The sequence below is a fragment of the Heterodontus francisci genome, chromosome 14 (assembly GCF_036365525.1).
Source record: "Heterodontus francisci isolate sHetFra1 chromosome 14, sHetFra1.hap1, whole genome shotgun sequence".
In the NCBI taxonomy this organism is placed as follows: Eukaryota; Metazoa; Chordata; class Chondrichthyes; order Heterodontiformes; family Heterodontidae; genus Heterodontus; species Heterodontus francisci.
Window position 1 is genome coordinate 95082818 of NC_090384.1, and position 12008 is coordinate 95094825.

At 44.5% G+C, this 12008-nt stretch overlaps 1 protein-coding gene across 10 annotated transcripts in view; it reads right to left on the reverse strand.

The window, feature by feature from the left end:
• shank2b (SH3 and multiple ankyrin repeat domains 2b) overlaps positions 1–12008 on the reverse strand; it is a 1108014-nt gene that overhangs the window by 1045270 nt on the left and 50736 nt on the right. Inside the window, exon 1 of one of the 10 annotated variants that reach the window (XM_068046560.1) lies at positions 4654–4713. The exons of the other annotated variants lie outside the window; for them this stretch is intronic. The gene's annotated coding sequence lies outside the window, so the exon portion shown is untranslated. Of the gene's footprint in view, positions 1–4653; positions 4714–12008 lie in introns of those variants that run through there. 10 annotated transcript variants of the gene reach the window in all.

The window sequence follows — 12008 nt, forward strand, 5'->3', positions numbered from 1 at the left end:
AATAAATGCTGACCTTGCCAGGAGTGCTCACATCCCACGAACGACTACAAAAAAAAAAAGAGTGGAACCCTTTACCTTTGTAGTATATCTCTGAATTTAGATGTGGTGTCTGCAAAGCAAAGCGTGTACAGTCAATGACACCCTAAACATGAGGAAGCCTGGTATCCTGGCGACGTCATATGCACCCTGCACCTGCTTCTCTCTGATCAGAGATCATATTACCCTCTCTTTACATATAGTAGATGAGTTACCTCCCTTTACAACAGTGGATGGAGAACTGTGAGATGTTGCAGATGTCCCCTGCTCCATCCTGGAAGGAGCTGATGCAAAGATGTTCATGGCCATGATCACCTTCACAGCCACTGGCAGCGCCATCCTTGCCCTGCTCTGAGGCTGCAGGTCTTCATGCACCAGGTGGCAGTTTTCAGTGAGCACCTCCTTAGCAAAACAAAGATCTAATACACACTTCTGATGAAAGTCATGGACCTGAAATGTTAACTCTGTTCCTCTCTCCGCACACACTGAGTATTTCCAGCATTTTCTTATTTTATTGCATCTAACACACTGTTTCGCACTGAATTGGAGGGAGGAAAATTGCTCTCTGAAGACATTGGGTGGCGATGGTCTCCTGCTGAGCCTTTCTCCCTGTCCTCCTCCCTCTTCCAGCAGCTTGTCCTTCTCGGTGTTGCTTCTGCTTATTCTTCAGATCAAAGGGAAGTGAGCAAGTGGTCTAAGCAGAACTCTTGATGTGAGAACCAAACCCTTTAGGACGTGCCACACCAATCCCTGCAGACTTCACCAACTTTAAACAACAGTACAAACCACTTTGACTAACCAGGCAGCAGCCAGTAGGAATCAACCAGCAATTAACCTGAGAGTGGCTGATAATCCCTTTAAATAGAGCTGGTGGAGTGGGAGGGAATTGGTCCTTCTGGCTGCTGAACACATGGTCAGCTGTGTGAAGAAAAGAAAAGGCATAAGCTGAAGTGTTCAGGTCAAAATTGGCTCCTTTAGTGTCAAATCAGCAATACACAATCTGCCGACTCTGCATACTTCCAACACACACTCCAAGGGCCACTACTTCAGTTACATGGATAGATGCTGGGGCTGTTGTCCTGGAGAAGAAAAGATTGAGAGGAGATTTGATAAAGGTGTTCAAGATCATGAGGGGTCTGGACAGAGTAGATAGGGAGAAACTGTTCCCATTGGCCGAAGGATCCAGAACCAGAGGGCACCGATATAAGGTGATTGGCAAAGAAGCAATGGTAGATAAGGGAAAACTTTATGCAGCAATTGGTTAGGATCTGGAATGCACTGCCTGAGAGTGTGTTGGAGGCAGGCTCAATCGAGGCCTTCAAAAGAGAATTGAATAATTATCCGAAGACAAAAAATTTGCATGGCTACAAGGAAAAGGCGGTGGAGTGGGACTAGGCGAGTGACTCTTGCAGAGAGCTGGCACAGACACAATGGGCCAAATGGCCTCCTTATGTGATGTAGCTATTCTATGATTCCATGATAGGGTGCATGCTACTGGTCTACCAAACATGGCATTTGGTGGCAATGGAATGAAACTGGACGGACCACCCAGCATCACCCGAGGCACCGGAAACGACAATGGCAAACCCAGCCCTGTCGACCTGACAAAGTCCTCCTTACTAACATATGGGGGCTTGTGCCAAAATTGGGAGAGCTGTCCCACAGACGAGTCAAGCAACAGCCTGACATAGTCATACTCACGGAATCATACCTGACAGACAATGTCCCAGACACTGCCATCACCATCCCCGGGTATGTCCTGTCCCACCGGCAGGACAGACCCAGCAGAGGTGGCGGCACAGTGGTATACAGTAGGGAGGGAATTGCACTGGGAGTCCTCAACATCGACTCCGGACCCCATGAAGTCTCATGGCATCAGGTCAAACATGGACAAGGAAACCTCCTGCTGATTACCACCTACTGCCCTCCCTCAGCTGATGAGTCAGTACTCCTCCATGTTGAACAGCACTTAGAGGAAGCACTGAGGGCGGCAAGGGCACAGAATGTACTCTGGCTGGGGGACTTCAATATCCATCACCAAGAGTGACTCGGTAGCATCACTACTGACCAAGCTGGCCGAGTCCTAAAGGACATAGCTGCTAGACTGGGTCTGCAGCAGGTGGTGAGGGAACCAACAAGAGGGAAAAACATACTTGACCTCATCCTCACCAACCTGTCTGCCGCAGATGCATCTGTCCATGACAGTATTGGTAGGAGCGACCACCGCACAGTCGTCGTGGAGACTAAGTACCGCCTTCACATTGAGGATACCCTCCTTCGTGTTGTGTGGCACTACCACCGTGCTAAATGGGATAGATTTCGAACAGAACTAGCATTGCAAAACTGGACGTCCACGAGGCACTGTGGGCCATCAGCAGCAGCAGAATTGTACTCAACCACAATCTGTAACCTCATGCCCCGGCATATCCCCCACTCTACCATTACCATCAAGCCAGGAGACCAACCCTGGTTCAATGAAGAGTGCAGGAGGGCATGCCAGGAGCAGCATTAGGCATACCTCAAAATGAGGTGTCAACCTGGTGAAGGTACAACACAGGACTATCTGCGTGCCAAACTGCATAAGTAGCTTGTAATAGACAGAGCTAAGCGATCCCATAACCAACAGATCAGATCTAAGCTCTGCAGTCCTGCCACATCCAGCCATGAATGGTGATGGACAATTAAACAACTAACTGGAGGAGGTGGCTCCACAAATATGCCCATCCTCAATGATAGGGGAGCCGAGCACATCAATGTGAAAGATAAGACTGAAACATTTGCAACAATCTTCAGCCAGAAGTGCCGAGTTGATGATCCATCACAGCCTCCTCCTGAAGTCCCCAGCATCACAGATGCCAGACTTCAGCCAATTCGATTCACTCTGCATGATATCAAAAAAAAACTGAAGGCACTGGATACTGCAAAGCCCATGGGCCCTGACAATATTCCGGCAATAGTACTGAAGACCTCTGCTCCAGAACTTGCCGCGCCCCTAGCCAAGCTGTTCCAGTACAGCTACAACACTGGCATCTACCCTGCAATGTGGAAAATTGCCCAGGTATGTCCTGTACACAAAAAGCAGGACAAGTCCAACCCAGCCAATTACTGCCCCATCAGCCTACTCTTGATCATCAGTAAAGTGATGGAAGGTGTCAACAGTGCCATCAAGCAGCACATGCTTAGCAATAACCTGCTCAGTGAAGCTCAGTTTGGGTTCCGCCAGGGCCACTCAGCTCCTGACCTCATTACAGCCTTGATTTAAACATGGACAAAAGAGCTGAAGTCAAGAGGTGAGGTGAAAGTGACTGCCCTTGACATCAAGGCAGCATTTGACCGAGTATGGCATCAAGGAGCCCTAGCAAAACTGAAGTCAATGGGAATCAGGGGGAAAACACTCTGCTGGTTGGAGTCATACCAAGCGCAAAGGAAGATGGCTGTGGTTGTTGGAGGTCAATCATCTGAGCTCCAGGACATCACTGCAGGAGTTCCTCAGGGTAGTGTCCTAGGCCCAACCATCTTCAGCTGCTTCATCAATGACCTTCCTTCAATCATATGGTCAGAAGTGGGGATGTTCGCTGATGATTGCACAATGTTCAGCACCATTCGTGACTCCTCAGATAATGAAGCGGTCCGTGTAGAAATGCAGCAAGACCTGGACAATATCCAGGCTTGGGCTGATAAGTGGCAAGTAACATTCGCGCCACACAGGTGCCAGGCAATGACCCATCTCCAACGAGAGAATCGAACCATCGCCCTTTGACATTCAATGGCATTACTGTCGCTAAATCCCCCGCTATCAACATCCTAGGGACTACTATTGACCAGAAACTGAACTGGAGTAGCCATATAAATACCGTGGCTACAAGAGCAGGTCAAGGCTAGGAATCCTGCGGCGAGTAATTCACCTCCTGACTCCCCAAAACCTGTTCACCATCTACAAAGCACAAGTCAGGAGTGTGATGGAATACTGTCCATTTGCCTGGATGGGTGCAGCTCCAACAGCACTCAAGAAGCTCGACACCATCCAGGACAAAGCAGCCCGCTTGACTGGCACCCCATCTACAAACAGTCACTCCCTCCACCACTGACACACAGTGGCAACAGTGTGTATCATCTCCAAGATGCACTGCAGCAATGCACCAAGGCTCCTTAGACAGCACCTTCCAAACCCGCGACCTCTACCAACTAGAAGGACAAGTGCAGAAATGCATGGGAACACCACTAGCTGCAAATTTCTCTCCAAGTCACACACCATCCTGACTTGGAACTATATTGCTATTCCTTCACTGTCGCTGGGTCAAAATCCTGGAACTCCCTTCCTAACAGCACTGTGGGTTTTCCCTCCCCACATGGATTGCAGTGGTTCAAGAAGACAGCTCACCACCATCTTCTCAAGGGCAATTAGGGAAGGGCAATAAATGCTGGCCTGGCCAGCGACGCCCAAATCCCATAAATGAATGAATTTTTTAAAATGCATCAGAAGCTTGCACACATGACACAGACATCATTTTGGGCCAAAATCAGCACCGGTAGCACCGAAAGTGCGAGCACTACGGAGACAAATTATATGGCCAATACCTTTAAATAATAGACATAGAGAGAAATAAACAATATTACCCTGGCTGTTTCCCCAGATAGAATTGTAACCTTCATTGCTCCTTTCCAATCCAATTCTCTCTGCAACTTGTTAAAGAAAAGCTTCGGATCTTTATCGCCTGTTTCTCATGAATACTGTCAGTGCTAATTAAATATGAGATGACAAGTGTTATTTCAACAATACCTCAAACAAGAAAGTATTTCCTTCAAAACAACAGATGCCAATTTGCTTTCAGCCTGTCACCATTTATTCCACTTTTTACTTCAAAGCTGTCTTGGCTATTTGCTTCACAATGTGGCCATAAAAACACACAAATCATACATCCTGTAGTTTTAGTAAATAATTGAACCACAGTGTCAGCTAAATTGTGCTCTGACACATCAAACCATAAAGCATCCTAGGAATGAACAGCTTTTGTTAATTACATGCGATTAAACCAAATCCTAATCATACCTATATATGTATACTCATCGAGGATATCCTACATGCAGCTGTAAGTCATCCTGTCTTTAATTTTTGGATCTTCATCAGACATTCTTACAGCAGCAAAATCCTGTCCAGGATCGTATACATTTCGTGGTTTTGAGTTGAGTTGAATGAGGTCCTACTTTCAAAGTGACGCCTTGATGCATTATCCATGCAGTGTTTCTTGCAGGTTGCTACCATTTGTTGCATTTAAACCGATGCAATATTATACTTCACTTCATCAATATTTAAATCAGGTATGTGATTAGAAGGAAAGGGTGGTAAGAGAGGCAGAGGGTTTAGGGAGGGAATTCCAGAGTGTGTGTAGTAAGGGGCTAAGATATTCAAAGCATGGCCACTAATAATGGGGAAATGCAATGGGGGGGGAGGGAAATGTACAAGAGACCAGAGTCAGCCTACTCTGTAATTCACCAGGATTAGATTAGATTAGATTAGAGATACAGCACTGAAACAGGCCCTTTGGCCCACCAAGTCTGTGCCGACCATCAACCACCCATTTTTATACTAATCCTACACTAATCCCATATTCCTACCAAACATCCCCACCTGTCCCTATATTTCCCTACCACCTACCTATACTAGTGACAATTTATAATGGCCAATTTACCTACCAACCTGCAAGTCTTTTGGCTTGTGGGAGGAAACCGGAGCACCTGGAGAAAACCCACGCAGACACAGGGAGAACTTGCAAACTCCACACAGGCAGTACCCAGAATGGAACCCGGGTCCCTGGAGCTGTGAGGCTGCGGTGCTAACCACTGCGCCACTGTGCCGCCCCATATCCATCAAAATCGCATCAACCATATCTTCACTTAAATTATGTATGTGTGAGATTATCACTATTACTATTATAAGCTTCTTAATATGCCTTGCTATATAATTTGACCGGACACTTCATTTCTCATGTAGAAATGGAAAGCTCATTTTATACAATGTTTCAACTTAACACCTTGCACAAAGGCTATTGTTCAGGCATCTGTTTATCATGTTAATCTATTACTGAAAGTAAATGATTCATTACACAAGCACAAGTCATGTTCATATTCGTCTGAGTGATCAGTCTTCGAACAGGTTTAATAATATTAGCTTCATAATGTTCGGAGAAAGAGAAAGAAAAAAGATAAAAGAGAAAGAGACTAAATAAGAGAGAATCAGACAAACTTGCATTTATAAAGCACCTTTCACGAACTTTCACTTGGCAGCTTCACAAGCAGCACTTGTGGCAGAACCTGCCTCTCAAGGATTGGCCTTCACAGCCATCAGCAAAAGTGCACCAAGAGAAGACACCCCACCTAAAGGGATTATTTGCTGTGTGTCCATCATCTTTGATAGATGGAAGAATGCCAACCACTTCATGACCTCAGGATATCCCAAAGTGCTTTGTGGCCAATATTTTTGGTGTAGTCGCTGTTATAATGTAGGAAACACAGCACCTAATTTGCATACAGCAAGATCCTGCAAACAGCCATGAGAGAATGGCCTAACTCTCTTGCTCCACCTCAATAGGTCCAATGAATACTACTCCCATAATTCTGATTAGAAAACTCTCTCGCTACTCATACTTTTCACATCCAAAATCCTCTCATCTTTTGATGGTGCCTTAGCAACTGTAGTATGTTGTGGTAGTCATTTACCTACGGCTTTGAAAGTTTAACTAGCCATTTCCCCAACATTATTATTCAGAGGTAGGAATGTTCAGAGCAGAGAAAGTTAATGCATTATCACTTTCCTTCCACCACTCCTTCCACAAGGCTAATTTTCTCTAAAGACTCACCTACTGAGGATACCAACCCCATGGTTTTCTTTTGCAACTGCACTAAGTGATAAGTAATGAGTGAAAAAAATATGCCTTTTGGTTGAGTAAATGGAAGATACACATCACGCTAGTTACTGCATTTAGAAATTTTAATCTGACCCCAGGTATAATCAAGATTTGAAATGTCTATTCCTCTGGTTTGTCAGGAATGCAGGAGATCAATTTCTGACCTCAAAAGGAACAGTGCCAGAAAAAAACACTTTTCTTTAATAGCTCGAGGAAGTTTAACTGTAAAAAGCTCCAATTGCCCATTTGTCCCCTTCAGCAGTCTTTCCTAAATAAAGCTTTGATAAATGAACAGAGTGAATATTTGCATGAATCAAATCACATTTGACCCACATAACAAAGTGGCTTCAATATAGAGAAACAGATACTTAGGGAAGCCATAAATCATATCTTCCACTGTGGGACATTGAAATAGTTCTGGCAAAAGATAGCAGATACAGCAAAACAAATTAGGTTATAGAAAGTCTTTGCTGAATTACAAACTAATATTTCTTGCTAGTTGGTAATGTGATTACAGCTTACCATAGAGATCATACAAGGAGGCTAGAATTACATTATCACATTATTACAAGCAATTACAAATGGCGGTAGTCAATAAATGATTACTGTTTTCAAATTAGAAATGAAGAAAGGATAATTAAGTCAAAAGGAATTTGTGTACAAACTTGAATTACCAATTCTACAGAATAATGCTGAGACAGTTTTGTTCAATGTTTTAAGAATACCCTGGATCATTTCATTTGCAGCCTTTCACACTTGCCGTGTCTTCGGTCATGTTGTGAAGAAAAAAAAATGTCGTATCTTTTCATTTTTTTCTTTGACAGACACTGGTATTTTTTAAATACAAACCATGCCACAGTTTTTATTGTCCTTTTATTGTGAGAGTGTGCAGATGGAGCACGATTGCAGACTTTGTTGAAGACATTTAATGTTTGCACCTGCAGAAGTTCATTCCAATCTATGAGGCTTGCAAGCTCAGAAATTCCCTGGACCTTGACTCGCTCTTCTGGTGTAATGCAATAGAAATGGGATTTTTGTGTGCTTATGGAAGCAAAGGGTACCAGCTCAGAGGAATTTCCCTGGCCTAATGTTTCACAAAATGGGGTACTCTGCCCAGACGTAAAATTTTGATAGGCTTGGTCTCAAGCCTGCTGGATAAACATCCCCAGATTAACAATCTCTGTGGAAGGTCTTCCTAATTTCCCAACACCATGGTAATAGAAATAACTGGCCTGTTGAGATTCCCTCCAAACACTTGCCTGTTGTGTGGTCTGCTTTGATCTGGAGTTGATGCCATTACATACAAGGCTACGGGCCAAGTGCGGGGAAATGGGATTAGTTAGGACAGGTGCTTGATGGTCGGCGCAGGCGCGTTGGGCCAAAGGGCCGGTTTCTGTGCTGTCAAACTCTATGACTCTATGTTGGCAGCGACCTGGACCACATCTAATTACTGCAGCCTTTCACTACATCTTCAATTCATTTGTGCAAACTGTATCTTTATGTCACTGTGGTCAGAATTCTATAGAGGGCAAAGAAGAAACAATAAATGGCTCAACTTAAGGAGTCTGAAAAAGAACTCTCTTAACATTTTGTCATTTTGGTTGAGGTAATAGTTTCAAACCATCACTAAACGTTATTCTTTACCTGATGATTTGTTTCTGTTTCGGTTTATATTTTACAATGAGCATGGGAGGGGGTGGGGGGGTACTTTAACTGACAATGGATTTCCAACAGGATACCATTGGTTTCAGTATGATTCCTGACCTGCACCTTCCCAGCCACTCCACATCCTACACAGTGGAAAAATGCTACAGGACTCATTAACATGCTGCTGCCCAACTTCCTGCCTTGAATATGCAGGGAAGTGAGTAGGAAGTAGCTGATAGTCCAGGACTGCCCACCAGCACTCAGGTAAATGTGGAGACCCAGAGTGGAGGGAGGGAGGCCATGGAAAGGGGAAGAGGCAGAGGTTGCTGGGGGTGGGGAAGGAGAAAGAAATCTTGTGGTGTACAAGGGTAGAGATATCCAGGGCAGAGGAGACCAAACATATCTCATGGGGCCTAGAGAATGATTCATGCTCCTCCTAGCTCCATAAAAGCAAACTGTGAAACATGACCTTGAATGCCCCCCTTTCTACTCCCAATCTTTTTCTCATTGGACTTTACCAGACACATTAGTCTGAAATACATGGGGCTGGATTTTATAAGCTCACCGCCGATAGGAGGATCAGACCGGGCCCTGCCAGCGTCAAGGTCTGTGCAGCCTCAACTGGAGCCATCTTCAGGCAACCGCCCACCCCCACCATGGATCCGGATGTCGAGATCTCCTTAAAATCCAGCCCATGGTGTTAAGTTTACGCCGGATTTCTGGATAATTATATATATCAGATTTATCTTAGAGCAATGCAGATATCACACTTGTATTAAATCACCAACTGGTTTATTTACTGCACTTTAAAATATCTCAGCACTTACAAGATTTCAGTACAATGCCTTTCTTCAGAACAGTCTGTGTTTTCAGTAGAACATTCTAACCTGGCTCTTTAAGTTTCAGTTTCAAAGTTCAAGGCATTCCAGGCAATCCTAACATCTTGACTTTGAAAGAGCAAACCCCCCTCCAAGCATAAATGTTGGCATCCTGGGGACCAGGAAGCCAATTCCAAACCTTGAATCTCATTAGAAGGTTCCAGTGAATACACAGAGGCCATCATGCGATCTCTGTGAAAGCCAAAACGTTTCCTTGAATAAAGACAAGCATGCAGTAATTCGGATTGTGCAGCAGCAGGAAGGCTGTGTGCCTTTCTCTCTCTTCTGCAACCTCCCACCCCCAACCAGATAACACAGGTTTGAACCCCCTATGCGACTGTGGACCCTCCAAACCTACAAATTGCTATAGACAGAGACCAGGGGAAGAGAGCCACCAACAACTCTGCTTCCAAGAAAGCCTCGAGCCAAGCGGGCCAGCCACAAAGTGCACTTTGACCAGCCAAGGACTTCAAAAATACAACTTCAGCTGTAAGACCACCAAATCATCCAACTTCACAGACTGTGCATTTCATTTCCATTTATTCTGGACTCCAGTCCAACCACAAAATTTACTTTTCCCTCTGTAATCTATTTGCATGTGTGTGAGAGTTTCATGTGAATGTGTGTGTGAATGTGTAGCGTAAATTTATTATTTTTCTAGATTTGTTTTAAATTGTCAAGTATAATAAATTCAAGAAAACATATCCAATTGATTCTTTCACAATCACATTAAAGGTAAAAGGTAAAACATTCACTGAGGTGGTAAGCACAACCACTGTTTAAAAAAGGAATAAACCCTGTGGCAGTCAAATAAGAGGAAGGACAAGAGGGGAGCCTGGGACCCCATCCTCACCTGGCCATAACAGCTATTACCAGCAGTGTAATCATTGCCGTATTATTTGTGTTTGTTTGTATGCTTTAGTATGGAAAAGATATGAATGGCTTAAACCCCCCAGTTCTCCTCCACTTTATAGAATCATAAAATCTTACAGTGCAGAAGGTGGCCATTGAACCCATCCTGCCTCTGCTGTCTCTTTGAAAGAGATTGTCCATCTATCCTGCTCCAGTGCTCTTTCCCCACAGACCTGCAATCCCACCAGAGCGGTGTCGAGGGCACAGGAGTTGAATGCATGAGGGCAGGGGGAAGAGGAGAGAGACGAGGCTGCAAATATTACAAATCAGAGGCAAGAACCTGGTGCAAACGCTGATGGTGCCATTGTTGCTTCTTTCATCCATACACTGTCAGCTTAAACAGTTAGCACTTAAACTTTTTTTTAATTCATTCATGGGATGTGAGCGTTGCCAGCATTCCTCTTTACCATTTCAGAGGGCAGTTAAGAGTCAACAATATTGCTGTGGGTCTGGAGTCACATGTAGGCCAGACCAGGTGAGAACGGCAGATTTCCTTCCCTAAAAGACATGAGTGAACCAGATGGGTTTTTAGGACAATCAACAGTGGTTTTATGGTCACCATTAGACTAGCATTTTAATTCCAGATTTTATTAATTGGATTCAGATTTCACCATCTGCTGTGGTGGGATTCGAACCCTTGTCCCCAGAGAATGAGCCTGGGCCTCTGGTTACTAGGGATAATACCACTATGCCACCGCCTCCCCAAATGTGCTGTGCAATTCCAACTAGTGAATAACAATATGCATGGGGATTCAAACTACATTGAAAAAAAAACATTGTCTAAAATGAGAAATCTGTTTGTTGTTCATAGCCTATTCATGGTCTCATGATTGATTTTTTTTCCTTCCTTCTGTTGTTGGTAATTGACTTTTTTCAAGCTTAAATGGAGATTTCTAGCACAGATTTTAGAAGTAAAGAACTCACATTTAATTGCAGTGTCTTATCATGTCGCTCAGGGTGTCCTGAGTAGTTGACATCCAATTAATTATTTTCTGAAGTGCAGTCACCTTTGTTACACATGACGACATCCACAAGAATGGACTTCACACAAAGCACACCAGAACGCAAAAGGAGAAAATGACCATCCGACACACCAGTTGGGGTAGATGTTGCAAACTGCGCACAGGGAGAGATCCCAATGCGAAACAGGGAGACGCGAGGCCCACTTGAAATTGAGCCTCTGACCTCATTTAAATTAGACACACCACCGCCCCCTCCTCCCCACCGCCCCGCCCCCTACCAGTGAAACAGAAATCAAGCTCAGACCGCCGGTGAGTTCCAGGGAGGGGTGGTAGCAACACCCATGGAGTTGGGAGAATACTCTTGTCTCTCTGGGTTACCCAGGAAGGTTTAAAAAAAAATAATAAACATATAGTTTACCTCTCATTGGCAGTCGCAGGGAAGTAGCCTACACCGCTCATCGGAGACCAACGTTGACAGTGATACGCCTGGGACGCCTAAACAGCAGGATGAACGAATTGAGCAGTGGAACCAATGCCTGTGCAGATTGGGCACAGGCCTGTCTCACTGCTAAATTGGTCTGCTTTGAGCCCATTTTACACTTGAAAAAATGGTACAATGCACACCAATTTCTACCTCATTTTGTTTCTATTTCCTTCTTCATTTAGTT